Genomic DNA, 18304 nt, shown 5'->3' on the forward strand with positions numbered 1-18304 from the left:
CATGTATGTATATATATATATATGCATGTATAAATATGTATATACTGTATATGTATGCATATATAAGTATGTATAATATGTATGTATGTATATATGTGTATATATGTATATATATATATGTATCTATACATATTGATATATGTGTATGTATATATATATATGTATATATATGTATCTATACATATGGATATATATATGTATGTATATATATATATATGTATCTATACATATGGATTTATATATGTATGTGTATATATATGTATATATATATATATATATATATATATATATATATATATATATATATATATATATATGGATATGGATATGGATAAATATGTATGGATCTACAAACCCCGTTTCCATATGACTTGGGAAATTGTGTTAGATGTAAATATAAACAGAATACAATGATTTGCAAATCATTTTCAACCCATATTCAGTTGAATATGCTACAAAGACAACATATTTGATGTTCAATCTGATAAGCATTTTTTTTTTTACAAATAATCATTAATATATACATATATGTATGTATGTATACATGTATGTATATATATATATGCATGTATAAATATGTATATACTGTATATGTATGCATATATAAGTATGTATAATATGTATGTATGTATATATGTGTATATATGTATATATATATATGTATCTATACATATTGATATATGTGTATGTATATATATATATATATATATGTATATATATGTATCTATACATATGGATATATATATGTATGTATATATATATATATATGTATCTATACATATGGATATATATATATGTATGTGTATATATATGTATGTATATATATATCTATATATATATATATATATATATATATATATATATATATATATGGATATGGATATGGATAAATATGTATGGATATACAAACCCCGTTTCCATATGAGTTGGGAAATTGTGTTAGATGTAAATATAAACAGAATACAATGATTTGCAAATCATTTTCAACCCATATTCAGTTGAATATGCTACAAAGACAACATATTTGATGTTCAATCTGATAAACTTTTTTTTTTTTTTTTTTACAAATAATCATTACCTTTAGAATTTGATGCCAGCAACACGTGACAAAGAAGTTGGGAAAGGTGGCAATAAATACTGATAAAGTTGAGGAATGCTCAGCAAACACTTATTTGGAACATCCCACAGGTGTGCAGGCTAATTGGGAACAGGTGGGTGCCATGATTGGCTATAAAAACAGCTTCCATGAAATGCTAAGTCATTCACAAACAAGGATGGGGCGAGGGTCACCAATTTGTAAGCAAATTCTCGAACATTTTTGGAACAACATTTCTCAACGAGCTATTGCAAGGAATTTAGGGGTTTTACCATCTACGGTCCGTAAAATCATCAAAAGGTTCAGAAAATCTGGAGAAATAATTTACTGCACGTAAGCGATGATATTACGGACTTTTGATCCCTCAGGCGGTGCTGCATCAAAAACCGACATCAGTGTGTAAAGGATATCACCACGTGGGCTCAGGAACACTTCCTAAAACCACTGTCAGTAACTACAGTTGGTTGCTACATCTGTAAGTGCAAGTTAAAACTCTACTATGCAAAGCGAAAGCCATTTATCAACAACACAAAGGAACGCCACCGGCTTCTCTGGGCCCGAGCTCATCTAAGATGGACTGATGCAAAGTGGAAAAGTGTCCTGTGGTCTGACGAGTCCACATTTCAAATTATATTTGGAAACTGTGGACGTGGTGTCCTTCGGAACAAAGAGGAAAATAACCATCCGGATTGTTATAGGCACAAAGTTTAAAAGCCAGCATGTGTGATGGTATGGGGGTGCATTAGTGCCCAAGGCATGGGTAACTTACACATCTGTGAAGGCACCAATAATGCTGCATGGTCCATACAGGTTTTTTGAGCAACATATGTTCTCATCCAAGCAACGTTATCATGGACGCCGCTGCTTATTTCAGCAAAACAATGCCAAGCAACGTGTTACAACAGCGTGGCTTGTAGTAAAAGAGTGCGGGTACTTTCCTGGCCCGCCTACAGTCCAGACCTGTCTCCCATCGAAAATATGTGGCACATTATGAAGTGTAAAATACGACAACAAAACCCCGGACTATTGAACGATTAAAGCTCTACATCAAGCAGGAATGGGAAAGAATTCTACTTTCAAAGCTTCAAAAAATAGTTTCCTCAGTTCCCAAATGTTTGAGTGTTGTTAAAAGAAAAGGTGATGTAACACAGTGGTGAACATGCCCTTTCCCAACTACTTTGTCACGTGTTGCAGCCATGAAATTCTAAGTTAATTATTATTTGCAAAAAAAAAAGAAGTTTATGAGTTTGAACATCAAATATGTTGTCTTTGTAGCATATTCAACTGAATATGGCTTGAAAATGATTTGCAAATCATTGTATTCTGTTTATATTTACATCTAACACAATTTCCCAACTCATATGGAAACGGGGTTTGTATATATGAATGTATACATTTGTATATATGTATATATTTGTGTATATATGTAAATTATATACTGTATATGTATGCATATATATGTATGTATAATATGTATGTATGTATATATATGAATGTATATATCAAAGGCCTCCGTCAGTCGTAACGACTATGGATACTGCGCCAGTCCAGAGGTCAAGTTTAAACTCAGCGACAACGCCTGCTGTGGCTGATGAGTCCGATGTGGGAGAGGCAAACACGGCCGCATTTACTGCAGATGTAGCTGGAAGGCGCAACTGCAGGAGTGCTTGTCTTCCGCTTGGTTCTTTTTTCATTGGCTGTGGCATGGATCTTTTCCTCGCCAGTCTTCAGCTGTTTGTGAAGGACACTGCGCCATTTGCTGCGGCCAGCCGCAACTTCTTCCCAATGTTCAGTGTTTATGTCCAGGGCTTTCATATCCCGCTTGCAGATATCTTTGAAGCGCAGTTTCGGCCGGCCAACAGATCTCTTGCCAGAGGCAAGTTCGCCATACAGGATGTCCTTTGGGATACGTCCATCCTCCATACGGAACACGTGGCCGAGCCAACGCAGCCTGCGTTGTCTGAGCAGCGTGAACATGGTAGGAAGACCAGCGCGTTGGAGGACTTGGGCATTCGTCACCTTGTCACTCCAATGGATGCCGAGGATGCGGCGAAGGCAGCGCATGTGGAAGGTGTTCAGTTTGCGCTCCTGTTTGGAGTATGTTGTCCATGTTTCGCTGCCGTAGAGAAGAGTGCTGACAATGCAGGCGTTGTACACTGCCATCTTGGTAGGAGTTGTCAGCTTCCGGTTCTCCCAGACGCGGGTTGTGAGGCGCCCTAGGGTTGTGGCAGCTTTGCCGATACGTTTGTTGATCTCACTATCAAGGGACAGATTGTCACTGATGGTGGATCCCAGGTAAGTAAATTGGTGTACTATTTTGAGTTGGTGCTTATCAATTGTGATGGCTGGTGGAGTGTCCACTTCCTGACTCAGCACATTGGTCTTGTTTAGGCTGATGGAAAGCCCAAAGTCTTTGCAGGCCTGGGAGAATCTGTCCATAAGGCACTGGAGTTCTGGTTCAGTGTGCGAAATGATGGCGGCATCATCCGCAAAGAGCAGGTCCCGGATGGTTGTCTCACGGACTTTGGTCCTTGCTTTAAGACGGGCTAGGTTGAAAAGTCGGCCGTCAGATCTTGTACGTAGATAAACCCCTTCTGTTGCAGTCCCAAAAGCATGTTTGATGAGCAGGGCAAAGAAGATACCGAAAAGGGTAGGAGCAAGGACGCAACCTTGTTTGACTCCGCTCTTAATGTGAAATGGGTTGGATATGCTACCCTCATACTGGATGGTTGCCTTCATGTCGTCATGGAAAGATCTAATGAGACTATGGAGCTTTGGAGGGCATCCAATCTTGGGTAGGATGCTGAAGAGCCCTTCTCTGCTAACCAGGTCGAAAGCCTTGGTCAGGTCAATGAAGGATATGTACAGGGGCTTCTGTTGTTCCCTGCATTTCTCCTGAAGTTGGCGTAGGGAGAATATCATGTCCACTGTAGAGCGCTTGGCGCGAAAGCCGCATTGAGATTCCGGGTAAACGCGCTCAGCAAGAGTCTGAAGGCGCACAAGCACGACACGGGCATAGAGTTTTCCTACTATATTCAAGAGGGAGATGCCCCTGTAATTGTTACAGTCGCTCCTGTCGCCCTTATTTTTGTAAAGGGTGACAATCTTGGCATCTCTCATGTCCTGCGGCACGGCTCCCTCTTTCCAGCACTGGCAGAGGACATCATGCAAAGGCTGCAGGAGGGTGTCTTTACAGCGCTTGATGAGATCTGGGGGGATGCCATCAGTACCAGGTGCTTTGCCAATCGCTAAGCTGTCGATCGCTTTGTGAAGTTCAGCAAGTGTTGGTTCAGCATCTAATTCCTCAATGATGGGCAGCTGTTCAATGGCATCAAGGGCTGAGGCGACTACAGTGTTCTCTCTGGAGTAGAGTTCTGAATAGTGCTCTACCCATCTGTCCAACTGCTTGCCCTTGTCAGTGATAACTTCCCCGCTGGTGGTCTTTAGGGGGGCTGTTTTGCTCTGTGTTGGGCCCAGAGCAGCCTTTATGCCCTCGTACATCCCTCTGATGTTACCTGAGGTAGCTGCAGACTGGATGGATTCACTGAGTTGTTGCCAGTATTCATTGGCACAATGTCTTGCAGTCTGTTGCACTTTGCTTCTTGTAATTCTCAGTGCTTGCAGGGACTTCTCATTCGGGGAGCGTTTGTATTCAGTAAGGGCAGCACGCTTTGCTTCAATGACAGGGGTCATCTCGCTGGACTTGGCAACAAACCAGTCGTTGTTTATGAAGATCTTCCTCCCAAATGTTGCAAGGGCTGTTTTCTGAATAGCCTCCCTGAGGTGGCCCCATTTCTCGGAGGCAGAGTAGTGCTGGTGTTCTTCAGACAGGATGTTGTTGAGGGACTTGGCAAACTCTTCTACTTTCTCTGGAAGATGCATGCTGGTGGAATCAATGCGGGGTTTGCCTTTCTGTTTGGAGTTTTGAAAAATTTTTGGTTGTAGCTTGATCTTGCAACAGACGAGTGAATGGTCGGTGTGGTAACTACGAGTAACGAGCACAAACGAGCACAAACTTGAGGTTGGCTTTTCGGATCAGGATCATGTCTAGCTGATGCCAATGCTTTGAGCGGGGATGGCGCCATGTCACCTTGTGCTGTGGTTTCATCTGAAAGTAGGAGTTGGTCACGCAAAGGTTATGGTAGGAACACAACTCCAGTAGCCGTTGCCCGTTCTCATTGACTTTGCCAACTCCGAAGTGTCCAAGACAGGAAGGCCATGAGTCATGGTCAGCTCCCACTCTCGCATTGAAATCACCGAGGATGAGGAGATGTTCCTTCGGGGGGATGTTCTTGATGACGTCATTCAAGTTGGCATAAAATGTGTCCTTAACTTCTGCTGTAGACGTTAGAGTGGGGGCATAGGCACAGACTAGGGTCACTGGGACATCAGAGGTGTGGAGATGGAGTGTCATCAGGCGTTCCGATCCTTTGTCACCTGGTTCAACCATCTTTAACAAGGTGTTCCTGACAGCGAATCCAACTCCATGCTCTCTGCGGTCTCCGGCACTCTTTCCTTGCCAGAAGAAGGTAAAGTCTTTCTCCTTGAGGGTTCCCGAGTCGGCTAGGCGGGTCTCTTGCAATGCAGCTATGTCTACCTGGAGTCTCAGTAGCTCATTGTTAATGACAGCCGTTTTTCTTGCATCACTGATGTGTTGGAGATCATTTGAGTGTCCGGGTGTCATAGTCCGGACATTCCAGCTTCCCAGTTTTAGGACTGGGCACCTGTTTTTCATACTTTGTTTCTTGCTTGGTGCAGGTCTTACAGTCTGCTTGTCGGTTTTACCTAATCCCCATGCACCCAATGAGGAAGGCAGACTGTGGCGGGACAGCACCTAATTGGCTGGGGGCTGCCCAGCTTAAGGCGGGCAGTAGCTGTCCAATGAAATTCAAGGATCTCTCCCACCGTCGGAAGCAACCCCTGGCGCTATGCTCTACGCCAATCGAGCATTGTAGCTTATAACCGGTAGACTGTTGCTTCCCGTTTGTTGTTTCCACGCTATGACACGAGGCTGGAGTGACCTCTCCAGGGCGCAAGCCAGGGCAGAGTAGTATGGAGGTCAAGCTGTTGCCCATGCAGCAGGACCCCCCTCTTCACACTGATGATGGATCCAAAGGAGCAGCAAGAGCTGGTACAATTTGGCACCAACAGTGTCGCAGGAGTTGCCAGTGCACCGCTGTAGCCAGCAGTGGACCACCTTAGGGACTCCGTCTCCTGATTTTTTCCTCAGGGTTTACTCCCGAAGCCTTCCCCAAGAAAGGTATATATGAATGTATATATATGTTTGTATATATGTATGTATATATATGTATCTATGTATATGGATATATATGTGTGTATATATATGGATATATATGTGTATATATATATATATATATGTATATATATATATATATATATATATATATATATATATATATATGTATGTCTTGATTGGATTATCCAGAGAATAGTGCTCGATACCGTGGTAGAGCGCAATACGTAGGTGTGGGAAAAAAATCACAAAACTACATCTCTACAGAACTGTTTCATGAGGGGTTCCCTCAATCATCAGGAAAAATATCCTGATGATTGAGGGAACCCCTCATGAAACAGTTCTGTAGAGATGAAGTAGTCTTGTGATTTTTTCCCACACCTACGTATATATGTATATATATGTATATATATATATATATATATATATATATATATATATATGGATATATGTATGTATGTATCAAGGTCTGAACATGTCATGAAGCATGTAGGTAGTAGCATTAAACCAAACGCAAACTGTCGCATAGAAGAACAAAAATCCGTCAAGGACTGGCAGGGTGAGATGAATATAAGAGGGGGCGTGATTAGTGGCGGCAGCAGGTGGGAACACAAATCAATAATGTGCCCACACAAAAGAGGAAAGGAGACCTGAGGACAGAACAGAACACTAAACTAAGAAGATTAATAACAATGACCTAGTTGACAGGTCATGACGGTTTTTATGATTACTTGTCATTGACAAAATATGAGCAGAGAATAAAAAAAATCCAAGTTGATATATTGTAAGTACGTATGTCAGAAAAACTTTAGCAAAAAACACAAATATCAAGACCAATATTAAATATATTGTTTGACATTGATGTTTAGTCTTTGATATAAGAACAAGCTGCCAAGGGATCATCTACAAATGATTCAGTACCCCCAACACTCAAATGAATACTTTACGAAAGAACTAATCTCAGTATAAAGTTCTCACACTGCAGCAAAAATGTTTCAAAATATAACAATTGAATGTTTGGTTTTATTTTCCCGACATATATTTGTCCGAGTCCAGCCACCCAGAAAGGGAGACGCGGTAGAAAAAGGGATGGATAGATTGTTGCTCGTTATTTTCGTCGTCTTGCCTCGTTATTCACGACATATGTATTTCTTCTCAGCTCCGATGTTTACTTGGACTTTGGGAGAAGTGCAGCTTGTCAGAAAATCATCTTGACCTTGCAGAGGACTGTTTCAACTGGAAAGATCGAAGGTCAAAAGGTCGGAATTACGCTGCCAGGGTTCATTGTGGAAGGGGTGGTGTTGGGGGCTTAAAACTGACCAGGCTCCTGGCGTCAAAAACACTCAAATCTGCTCCAGGCAGCCGTGAAAAGTTTATTTGTGCTGTAGGAAATGCTCCGAAGGTGGCGTGGATCAAGGTGGGGGTGGGGGAGTTAATTTGCCAGAAGGTATTCCTTCAAATCTTTGGTTAAAACGGTCTAAAATGGCGAATCTACACACAAAACATGACGTATTTGTTCCTAAATACGAAATAATAACCAATTAAAACCATTAAAAATGCCTTTTTAGAGCCTTCACTTGTTTTAGCTTAAAGGCCTACTGAAATGAGATTTTCTTATTTAAACGGGGATATTCTATGTGTCATACTTGATCATTTCGCGATATTGCCATATTTTTGCTGAAAGGATTTAGTAGAGAACATCCACGATAAAGTTCGCAACTTTCGGTGCTAAGACAAAAGCCTTGCTTGTACCGGAAGTCGGAGATGATGACGTGGCAAGTGTGGGGGCTCCTCACATATTAACATTGTTTTTAATAAGAGCCTCCAACAAAAAGAGCTATTCGGACCGAGAAAACGACAATTTCCCCATTATTTGAGCGAGGATGAAAGATTCCTGTTTGAGGATATTGATAGCGACGGACTATAAAACAAAAAGCGCGATTGGGACGGATTCCGATGTTTTTATCAATCAATCAATCAATGTTTATTTATATAGCCCCAAATCACAAATGTCTCAAAGGACTGCAAAAATCATTACGACTACAACATCCTCGGAAGAACCCACAAAAGGGCAAGGAAAACTCACTCCCAGTGGGCAGGGAGAATTCACATCCAGTGGGACGCCAGTGACAATGCTGACTGTGAGAAACCTTGGAGAGGACCTCAGATGTGGGCAACCCCCCCCCCCCCCCCCCCACACACACACACACGCAACATGACATATTTGTTCCTAAATACGAAGTAATAACCAATTAAAACCATTAAAAATGCATTTTTAGAGCCTTCATTTGTTTAGCTTAAAATTTTATATTTGCACTACCATTGTTAAATGTGTCACTTTTACATTTGTCCACCAGATGTTGCTACATTTTCTCATTCAAAGCATGCAGCGAAGTAGAAATAATATCAATTTGAAAGATGTTTGCTCCGGTTTATGGAAGAAATGAGTGTGGCTTAGAAGTAACTACATAAGGGTTAATTTTGCAAGAGGATATTAATACAATCTTTGTTTGGTTAAAACGGTCTAAAATGGCAAAGCTCCACACAAAATATGACAGATTTGTTCCTAAGAATGAAAGAATAACCAATTAAAACCATTAAAAATCAAATTTTAGAGCCTTCATTTGTGTTACCTTAAACTAACACAATCTATTATATCTGCACTACCATTGTTGAATTTGTCAGTTTTTCATTTGTCCACCAGATGGTGCTACATTTTCCCATTCAAAGCATGCAGCGAAGTGGAAGCAATATCAATTTCAATCAATCAATCAATCAATGTTTATTTATATAGCCCCAAATCACAAATGTCTCAAAGGACTGCACAAATCATTACGACTACAACATCCTCGGAAGAACCCACAAAAGGGCAAGGAAAACTCACACCCAGTGGGCAGGGAGAATTCACATCCAGTGGGACGCCAGTGACAATGCTGACTATGAGAAACCTTGGAGAGGACCTCAGATGTGGGCAACCCCCCCCCCCTCTCGGGGACCGAAAGCAATGGATGTGGAGCGGGTCTAACATGATACTGTGAAAGTTCAATCCATAGTGGCTCCAACACAGCCGCGAGAGTTCAGTTCAAGCGGATCCAAGACAGCAGCGAGAGTCCCGTCCACTGGAAACCATCTCAAGCGGAGGCGGATCAGCAGCGTAGAGATGTCCCCAACCGATACAGGCGAGCGGTCCATCCTGGGTCTCGACTCTGGACAGCCAGTACTTCATCCATGGTCTTCGGACCGGACCTCCTCCACAAGGGAGGGGGGGACATAGGAGAAAGAAAAGAAGCGGCAGATCAACTGGTCTAAAAAGGAGGTTTATTTAAAGGCTAGAGTATACAGATGAGTTTTAAGGTGAGACTTAAATGCTTCTACTGAGGTAGCATCTCGAACTGTTACCGGGAGGGCATTCCAGAGTACTGGAGCCCGAACGGAAAACGCTCTATAGCCCGCAGACTTTTTTTGGGCTCTAGGAATCACTAATAAGCCGGAGTCTTTTGAAGGCAGATTTCTTGCCGGGACATATGGTACAATACATTTAATAGGATAATTCTGGGAAATCCCTTATCTTTCTATTGTGTTGCTCCTGTTTTAGTGAGTTTAACAGTACCTGATAGTCGGAGGTGTACATCCACGGGTGTCTTGACGCGCGGTGTCTCAGGGGAGTCGACGGCAGCTATGGACGGCACAAGCTCAGCTTTTCTACGGTAAGAAGCGACTTTTCAACCACAATTTTCTCACCGAAACCTGCTGTTTGACATTCCGTCTTGATTCATGCTCGCTTGACCGCGCTCTGATCCATAGTAACGTTTCACCTCCAAACAAGGAATCACCGTGTGTTTGTGTGGCTAAAGGCTAAAGCTTCCCAACTCCATCTTTCTACTGTGACTTCTCCAATATTAATTGAACAAATTGCAAAAGATTCAGTAACTCAGATGTCCAAAATACTGTGTAATTATGCCGTTAAAACAGACGACTTTTAGCTGTGTGAGTGCGCAGCGTTCATACTTTCTAAAAACCCGTGACATCTTGCGTACACGTCATCATTACATGACGTTTCGAAGACGAAACTCCCGGGAAATTTAAAATTGTAATTTAGTAAACTAAAAAGGCCGTATTGGCATGTGTTGCAATGTTAATATTTCATCATTGATATATAAACTATCAGACTGTGTGGTGGGTAGTAGTGGCTTTCAGTAGGCCTTTAAACTTGTATATTTGCACTACCATTGTTGAATTTGTCACTTTTACATTTGTCCACCAGATGGTGCTACATTTTCCCATTCAAAGCATGCAGCCAAATAGAAACAATATCAATTTGAAAGATGTTTGCTTCTGTTTTTGGAAGAAATTAGTGAGAATATTAAATGACTTTATATTGGTTAATTTGCAAGAGGATATTAATTAAAAATCTGTGTTTGGTTAAAACGATCTAAAATTGCAAAGCTACACACACAACATGACATATTTGTTCCTAAATACGAAATAATAACCAATTAAAACCATAAAAATGCATTTTTAGAGCCTTCATTTGTGTAGCTTAAAATTTTGTATTTGCACTACCATTGTTAAATGTGTCACTTTTACATTTGTCCACCAGATGGTGCTATATTTTCCCATTCAAAGCATGCAGCGAACTGGAAACAATATCAATTTGAAAGCTGTTTGCTCCGGTTTATGGAAGAAATGAGTGTGGCTTAGAAGTAACTACTTAAGGGTTAATTTTGCAAGAGGATATTAATACAATCTTTGTTTGGTTAAAACGGTCTAAAATGGCAAAGCTCCACACAAAACATGACATATTTGTTCCTAAGAATGAAATAATAACCAATTAAAACCATTAAAAATCAAATTTTAGAGCCTTCATTTGTGTTACCTTAAACTAACACAATCTATTATATCTGCACTACCATTGTTGAATTTGTCAGTTTTTCATTTGTCCACCAGATGGTGCTACATTTTCCCATTCAAAGCATGCAGCGAAGTGGAAGCAATATCAATTTCAATCAATCAATCAATCAATGTTTATTTATATAGCCCCAAATCACAAATGTCTCAAAGGACTGCACAAATCATTACGACTACAACATCCTCGGAAGAACCCACAAAAGGACAAGGAAAACTCACTCCCAGTGGGCAGGGAGAATTCACATCCAGTGGGACGCCAGTGACAATGCTGACTATGAGAAACCTTGGAGAGGACCTCAGATGCGGGCAACCCCCCCCCTCTAGGGGACCGAAAGCAATGGATGTCGAGCGGGTCTAACATGATACTGTGAAACTTCAATCCATAGTGGCTCCAACACAGCCGCGAGAGTTCAGTTCAAGCGGATCCAAGACAGCAGCGAGAGTCCCGTCCACTGGAAACCATCTCAAGCGGAGGCGGATCAGCAGCGTAGAGATGTCCCCAACCGATACAGGCGAGCGGTCCATCCTGGGTCTCGACTCTGGACAGCCAGTACTTCATCCATGGTCTTCGGACCGGACCCCCTCCACAAGGGAGGGGGGGACATAGGAGAAAGAAAAGAAGCGGCAGATCAACTGGTCTAAAAAGGAGGTCTATTTAAAGGCTAGAGTATACAGATGAGTTTTAAGGTGAGACTTAAATGCTTCTACTGAGGTGGCATCTCGAACTGTTACCGGGAGGGCATTCCAGAGTACTGGAGCCCGAACGGAAAACGCTCTATAGCCCGCAGACTTTTTTTGGGCTCTAGGAATCACTAATAAGCCGGAGTCTTTTGAACGCAGATTTGAAAGATGTTTGCTTCGGTTTTTGGAAGAAATGAGTCTGGATTAGAAGTGACTACTTTAAGGGTTCATTTTGCCGGAGGATATTAATTAAAATCTTTGTTTGGTTGAAATGGTCTGAAATGGAAACGCTTCACAAAAAACATGACATATTTGTTCCTAAATGCGAAAGAATAACCAGTTAAAACCATTAAAAATACAGCTTTAGAGCCTTCATTTATGTTAGCGTAAACTAACACAATCTTTTATATTATACTACCAGTGTTGAATATGTCACTTTTGCATTTGTCCACTAGATGGTGCTACCTTTTCCCATTCAAAGCATGCAGCAAAGTGGAAACTATATCAATTTAAAATATTTTTAGTTCAGTTTTTGCAAGAAATGAGTGTGGATTCTAAGTGATTTGCAAGCCGTCAGACGAGAACCCCCATTCTCTGTCCGGTTCTCGGCGCGCCCCACCCCCATCGCTGGAGCGCCCCCGTGGGAGGAGGTGTGTTGCACCGCACTAAATCAACAGCTTCCTAATGAGGTGTCACACTTGACCCCCAGCAGCCTGGGCCCCTCACACGGGTGTCAGAGCCACAATGAGCGGCCCTCCATCCCCAGCGCCCGGCTGACACATTTTGATTCATGAGAGAGCCTGGGCCCTGTCAGCTCTGACTCACGCCAGCACGGACGCATTCATCAACGCGCCCTGGAGCTTCTCCTCAACGCCAACCTTCTCCTGCTCGCACCTCTTCACATCTTCCACTGATCACCTCTTTGGTCCAATGTCAACTCTGTCCCCAAGGTGTTCCTCAGCCTGGCCTCTGACCTTCTAATGGGAACAGGTCCGAACTGACTCTTGAGATTTACCAGAAAGTCTCGTAAATGATGAAAAAGGAACGCCCAAACATATACACTGAAGTGGAAGGTATTGACCCTATTTGCCTCTAGCCTGATGACTTCATCAAGATGGCCGCCACACTAAATCGTCGCCAGGTTTCGCCTTAGAAATGTAGAAAAAATGGTTATGGGTTGGGGGACCATAAAGCGTCTTCTTTTAAGACTAATTGTAAACGACTTAAAGCTGCAAGCAGCGGGAAATGGGGAGCAGATGGCATCCACACATGCGAGTGTACTTGCATCTTTGAACGGGCCCTCGCAACCCCATAAATCTCCGGGTTCAGGCCAGTCTCCAGATGCCAATGCCCAGACCCACCATCAAAAAATTCAGGAAGATTGTAACTGTTCTAATGAATTATTATAGTTTTCCACCACAAGGGGGAAACATTGTTGTCGATGTTGATTACCAGTCCTGACCAGTTCCAGACTTTAAAGTCTTTAACCAGTTTGGAAGGAGATCTGAGCGTCTAAAGTCAAGTAATGACAGTGTGATGGTTGATTGAGGAGATTTTGCCGACTCCGAATGGTTACCAACAGGTACTGACCCATCCAGCCTTTCAGGGTGTCATGATCATCATTTCTACCAATTATGATCAATATCTGAATTTGTGGAGCCGATTTATAAATGTAGGAAGCTTTTGGGCGAACCATCAGATCAAAGTTTGGCGCCATGACCACGTCCGAAATTTCTTCGCCCGACCCACCATCAAAAAATTCAGGAAAATCGCGACAGTTCTAATGAATTATTATAGTTTTCCACCGCAAGGGGAAAACATTGTTGTCAATGTTCATGGCCAGTCCTGACCAGTTCCCGACTTTAAAGTCTTTAATCAGTTTGTAAGGAGATCTGAGCGTCTAAAGTCAAGTAATGACAGTTTGATGGTTGATTAAGGTTTTTTTGCCAACTACAAATGGGTACCCACAGATGCTGACCTATCTATCCCTTCAGGGTATCATGGTCATTATTTGTACCAATTATGATCAAGATCTGAATTTGTGGAGCCGAGTTATAAATGTAGAAAGTTCTGTGGCGAACCATCAGATCAAAGTTTGGCGCCATGCCATGCCCACATCCAAAATTCCTTCGCAAATGATTATCGAAACAAAATGCGAAACACTTACCGAAAATGTGGAGCAGACGGCAACCACACATACGAGTACACTCGCAGTGTTGAACGGGCCTTTGCACCCTTGTGAAACTCGGGGTTCACGCCAGTCTCCAGAATGCATGACGGATCCGGCCATGTCCTTCCCAATGCCCAGACCCACCATCAAAAAATTCAGGAAGATCGCGACCGTTCTAATGAATTATTACAGTTTTCCACCACAAGGGGGAAACATTGTTGTCGATGTTCATTACCAGTCCTGACCAGTTCCAGACTTTAAAGTCTTTAACCAGTTTGGAAAGAGATCTGAGCGTCTAAAGTCAAGTAATGACAGTGTGATGGTTGATTGAGGAGATTTTGCCAACTCCGAATGGGTACCAACAGGTACTGACCCATCCAGCCTTTCAGGGTGTCATGATCATCATTTCTACCAATTATGATCAATATCTGAATTTGTGGAGCCGATTTATAAATGTAGGAAGCTTTTGGGCGAACCATCAGATCAAAGTTTGGCACCATGACCACGTCCGAAATTTCTTCGCCCGACCCACCATCAAAAAATTCAGGAAGATCGCGACAGTTCTAATGAATTATTATAGTTTTCCACCGCAAGGGGAAAACATTGTTGTCAATGTTCATTACCAGTCCTGACCAGTTCCCGACTTTAAAGTCTTTAATCAGTTTGTAAGGAGATCTGAGCGTCTAAAGTCAAGTAATGACAGTTTGATGGTTGATTAAGGGTTTTTTGCCAACTACAAATGGGTACCCACAGATGCTGACCCATCTATCCCTTCAGGGTATCATGGTTATTATTTGTACCAATTATGATCAAGATCTGAATTTGTGGAGCCGAGTTATAAATGTAGAAAGTTCTGTGGCGAACCATCAGATCAAAGTTTGGCACCATGCCATGCCCACATCCAAATTTCCTTCGCAAATGATTATCGAAACAAAATGCAAAACACTTACCGAAAATGTGGAGCAGACGGCAACCACACATACGAGTACACTTGCAGTGTTGAACGGGCCCTTGCACCCTTGTGAAACTCGGGGTTCACGCCAGTCTCCAGAATGCATGACGGATCCGGCCATGTCCTTCCCAATGCCCAGACCCACCATCAAAAAATTCAGGAAGATCGCGACCGTTGTAATGAATTATTACAGTTTTCCACCACAAGGGGGAAACATTGTTGTCGATGTTGATTACCAGTCCTGACCAGTTCCAGACTTTAAAGTCTTTAACCAGTTTGGAAGGAGATCTGAGCGTCTAAAGTCAAGTAATGACAGTGTGATGGTTGATTGAGGAGATTTTGCCGACTCCGAATGGGTACCAACAGGTACTGACCCATCCAGCCTTTCAGGGTGTCATGATCATCATTTCTACCAATTATGATCAATATCTGAATTTGTGGAGCCGATTTATAAATGTAGGAAGCTTTTGGGCGAACCATCAGATCAAAGTTTGGCGCCATGACCACGTCCGAAATTTTTTCGCCCGACCCACCATCAAAAAATTCAGGAAGATCGCGACAGTTCTAATGAATTATTATAGTTTTCCACCGCAAGGGGAAAACATTGTTGTCAATGTTCATTACCAGTCCTGACCAGTTCCCGACTTTAAAGTCTTTAATCAGTTTGTAAGGAGATCTGAGCGTCTAAAGTCAAGTAATGACAGTTTGATGGTTGATTAAGGGTTTTTTGCCAACTACAAATGGGTACCCACAGATGCTGACCCCTCTATCCCTTCAGGGTATCATGGTCATTATTTGTACCAATTATTATCAAGATCTGAATTTGTGGAGCCGAGTTATAAATGTAGGAAGCTTTTGGGCGAACCATCAGATCAAAGTTTGGCGCCATGACCACGTCCGAAGTTTCTTCGCCCGACCCACCATCAAAAAATTCAGGAAGATTGCGACAGTTCTAATGAATTATTATAGTTTTCCACCGCAAGGGGAAAACATTGTTGTAAATGTTCATTACCAGTCCTGACCAGTTCCCGACTTTAAGGTCTTTAATCAGTTTGTAAGGAGATCTGAGCGTCTAAAGTCAAGTAATGACAGTTTGATGGTTGATTAAGGGTTTTTTGCCAACTACAAATGGGTACCCACAGATGCTGACCCCTCTATCCCTTCAGGGTATCATGGTCATTATTTGTACCAATTATTATCAAGATCTGAATTTGTGGAGCCGAGTTATAAATGTAGAAAGTTCTGTGGCGAACCATCAGATCAAAGTTTGGCACCATGCCATGCCCACATCCAAAATTCCTTCGCAAATGATTATCGAAACAAAATGGAAAACACTTACCGAAAATGTGGAGCAGACGGCAACCACACATACGAGTACACTTGCAGTGTTGAACGGGCCCTTGCACCCTTGTGAAACTCGGGGTTCACGCCAGTCTCCAGAACGCATGACGGATCCGGCCATGTCCTTCCCAATGCCCAGACCCACCATCAAAATATTCAGGAAGATCGCGACAGTTCTAATGAATTATTACAGTTTTCCACCACAAGGGGAAAACATTTTTGTCGGTGTTCATTACCAGTCCTGACCAGTTCCCGACTTTAAAGTCTTTAACCAGTTTGGAAAGAGATTTGATCGTCTAAAGTCAACTTAACGCACTTGCAACATTTGGTGAATTCTTGTTAAGTGGGAGAATAATAATAATAATAATAATTCTTCAGGTCCACTCCCTGTATGATCAGTGTCAGAGCTTGGTCCGCATTGCCGGCAGTAAGTCGAACACATTTCCAGTGAGGGTTGGACTCCGCCAAGGCTGTCCTTTGTCACCCATTCTGTTCATAACTTTTATGGACAGAATTTCTAGGCGCAGTCAAGGCGTTGAGGGGTTCCGGTTTGGTGACTGCAGGATTAGGTCTCTGCTTTTTGCAGATGATGTGGTCCTGATGGCTTCATCTGACCGGGATCTTCAGCTCTCACTGGATCGGTTTGCAGCCGAGGGTGAAGCGACTGGGATGAGAATCAGCACCTCCAAGTCCGAGTCCATGGTTCTCGCCCGGAAAAGGGTGGAGTTCCATCTCCGGGTTGGGGAGGAGCCCCTGCCCCAAGTGGAAGAGTTCAAGTACCTCGGAGTCTTGTTCACGAGTGAGGGAAGAGTGGATCGTGAGATCGACAGGCGGATCGGTGCGGCGTCTTCAGTAATGCGGACATTGTATTGATCCGTTGTGGTGAAAAAGGAGCTGAGCCGGAAGGCAAAGCTCTCAATTTACCGGTCGATCTACGTTCCCATCCTCACCTATGGTCATGAGCTTTGGGTCATGACCGAAAGGATAAGATCACGGGTACAAGCGGCCCAAATGAGTTTCCTCCGCCCGTTGGCAGGTCTCTCCCTTAGAGATAGGGTGAGAAGCTCTGCCATCCGGGAGGAACTCAAAGTAAAGCTGCTGCTCCTTCACATCGAGAGGAGCCAGATGAGGTGGTTCGGGCATCTGGTCAGGATGCCACCTAGGGAGGTGTTTAGGGCACGTCCGACCAGTAGGAGGTCACAGGGAAGACCCAGGACACGTTGGGAAGACTATGTCTCCTATATATACACAAACCCCGTTTCCATATGAGTTGGGAAATTGTGTTAGATGTAAATATAAACAGAATACAATGATTTGAAAATCCTTTTCAACCCGTATTCAATTGAATGCACTACAACGGGGGTCGGCAACCTGCGGCTCCGGAGCCGCATGTGGCTCTTTGATCACTCTGGTGTGGCTCAGTTGCATGCTTGCCGACCCCCACGATGTATTCGGTAGGTTTCTGATTTCAGTGCCTCCCCCACAATTTCCCTGCGGTAAGCATGCTCCGAATTTCACTGGGATAGCAACTATGAGGGCGGGCCGTTGTGGCAAAACCTACACTGTCCTCTAGATCATGTCGTCGTGCCCGCGTTTATACAATAGTGAGTGCTTGCCGGCCACCACGTGTTATATAAAGCCCATTCTACCATACTCAAGTTACTGCAAGGCATACTTAGTCAACAGCCATATAGGTTACACTGAGGATTGTGATATAAACAACTTTAACACTCTTACTAATATGCGCCACACTGTGAACCCACACCAAACAAGAATGACAAACACATTTCGGGAAAACATCCGCGCTGTAACAAAACAGAACAAATACACAGAATCCCATGCAACCCTAACATTATACACCTCAACCGACGCAGGAGGGGGGGCTGGAGGTTGGTATCAGCG

At 42.8% G+C, this 18304-nt stretch overlaps 1 long non-coding RNA gene across 1 annotated transcript in view; it reads left to right on the plus strand.

Annotated features, from left to right (window-relative positions):
* The window catches only part of LOC133535702 (uncharacterized), a 12600-nt gene extending 4527 nt beyond the window's left edge, over nucleotides 1-8073 (plus strand). Inside the window, exon 4 of the long non-coding RNA XR_009802305.1 lies at nucleotides 7510-8073. This is a non-coding gene — a long non-coding RNA (uncharacterized LOC133535702). The remainder of the gene's footprint in view (nucleotides 1-7509) is intronic.
* The last annotated feature ends 10231 nt before the right edge of the window (nucleotides 8074-18304 follow it).

Source organism: Nerophis ophidion, linkage group LG16, assembly GCF_033978795.1.
Source record: "Nerophis ophidion isolate RoL-2023_Sa linkage group LG16, RoL_Noph_v1.0, whole genome shotgun sequence".
NCBI lineage: Eukaryota > Metazoa > Chordata > Actinopteri > Syngnathiformes > Syngnathidae > Nerophis > Nerophis ophidion.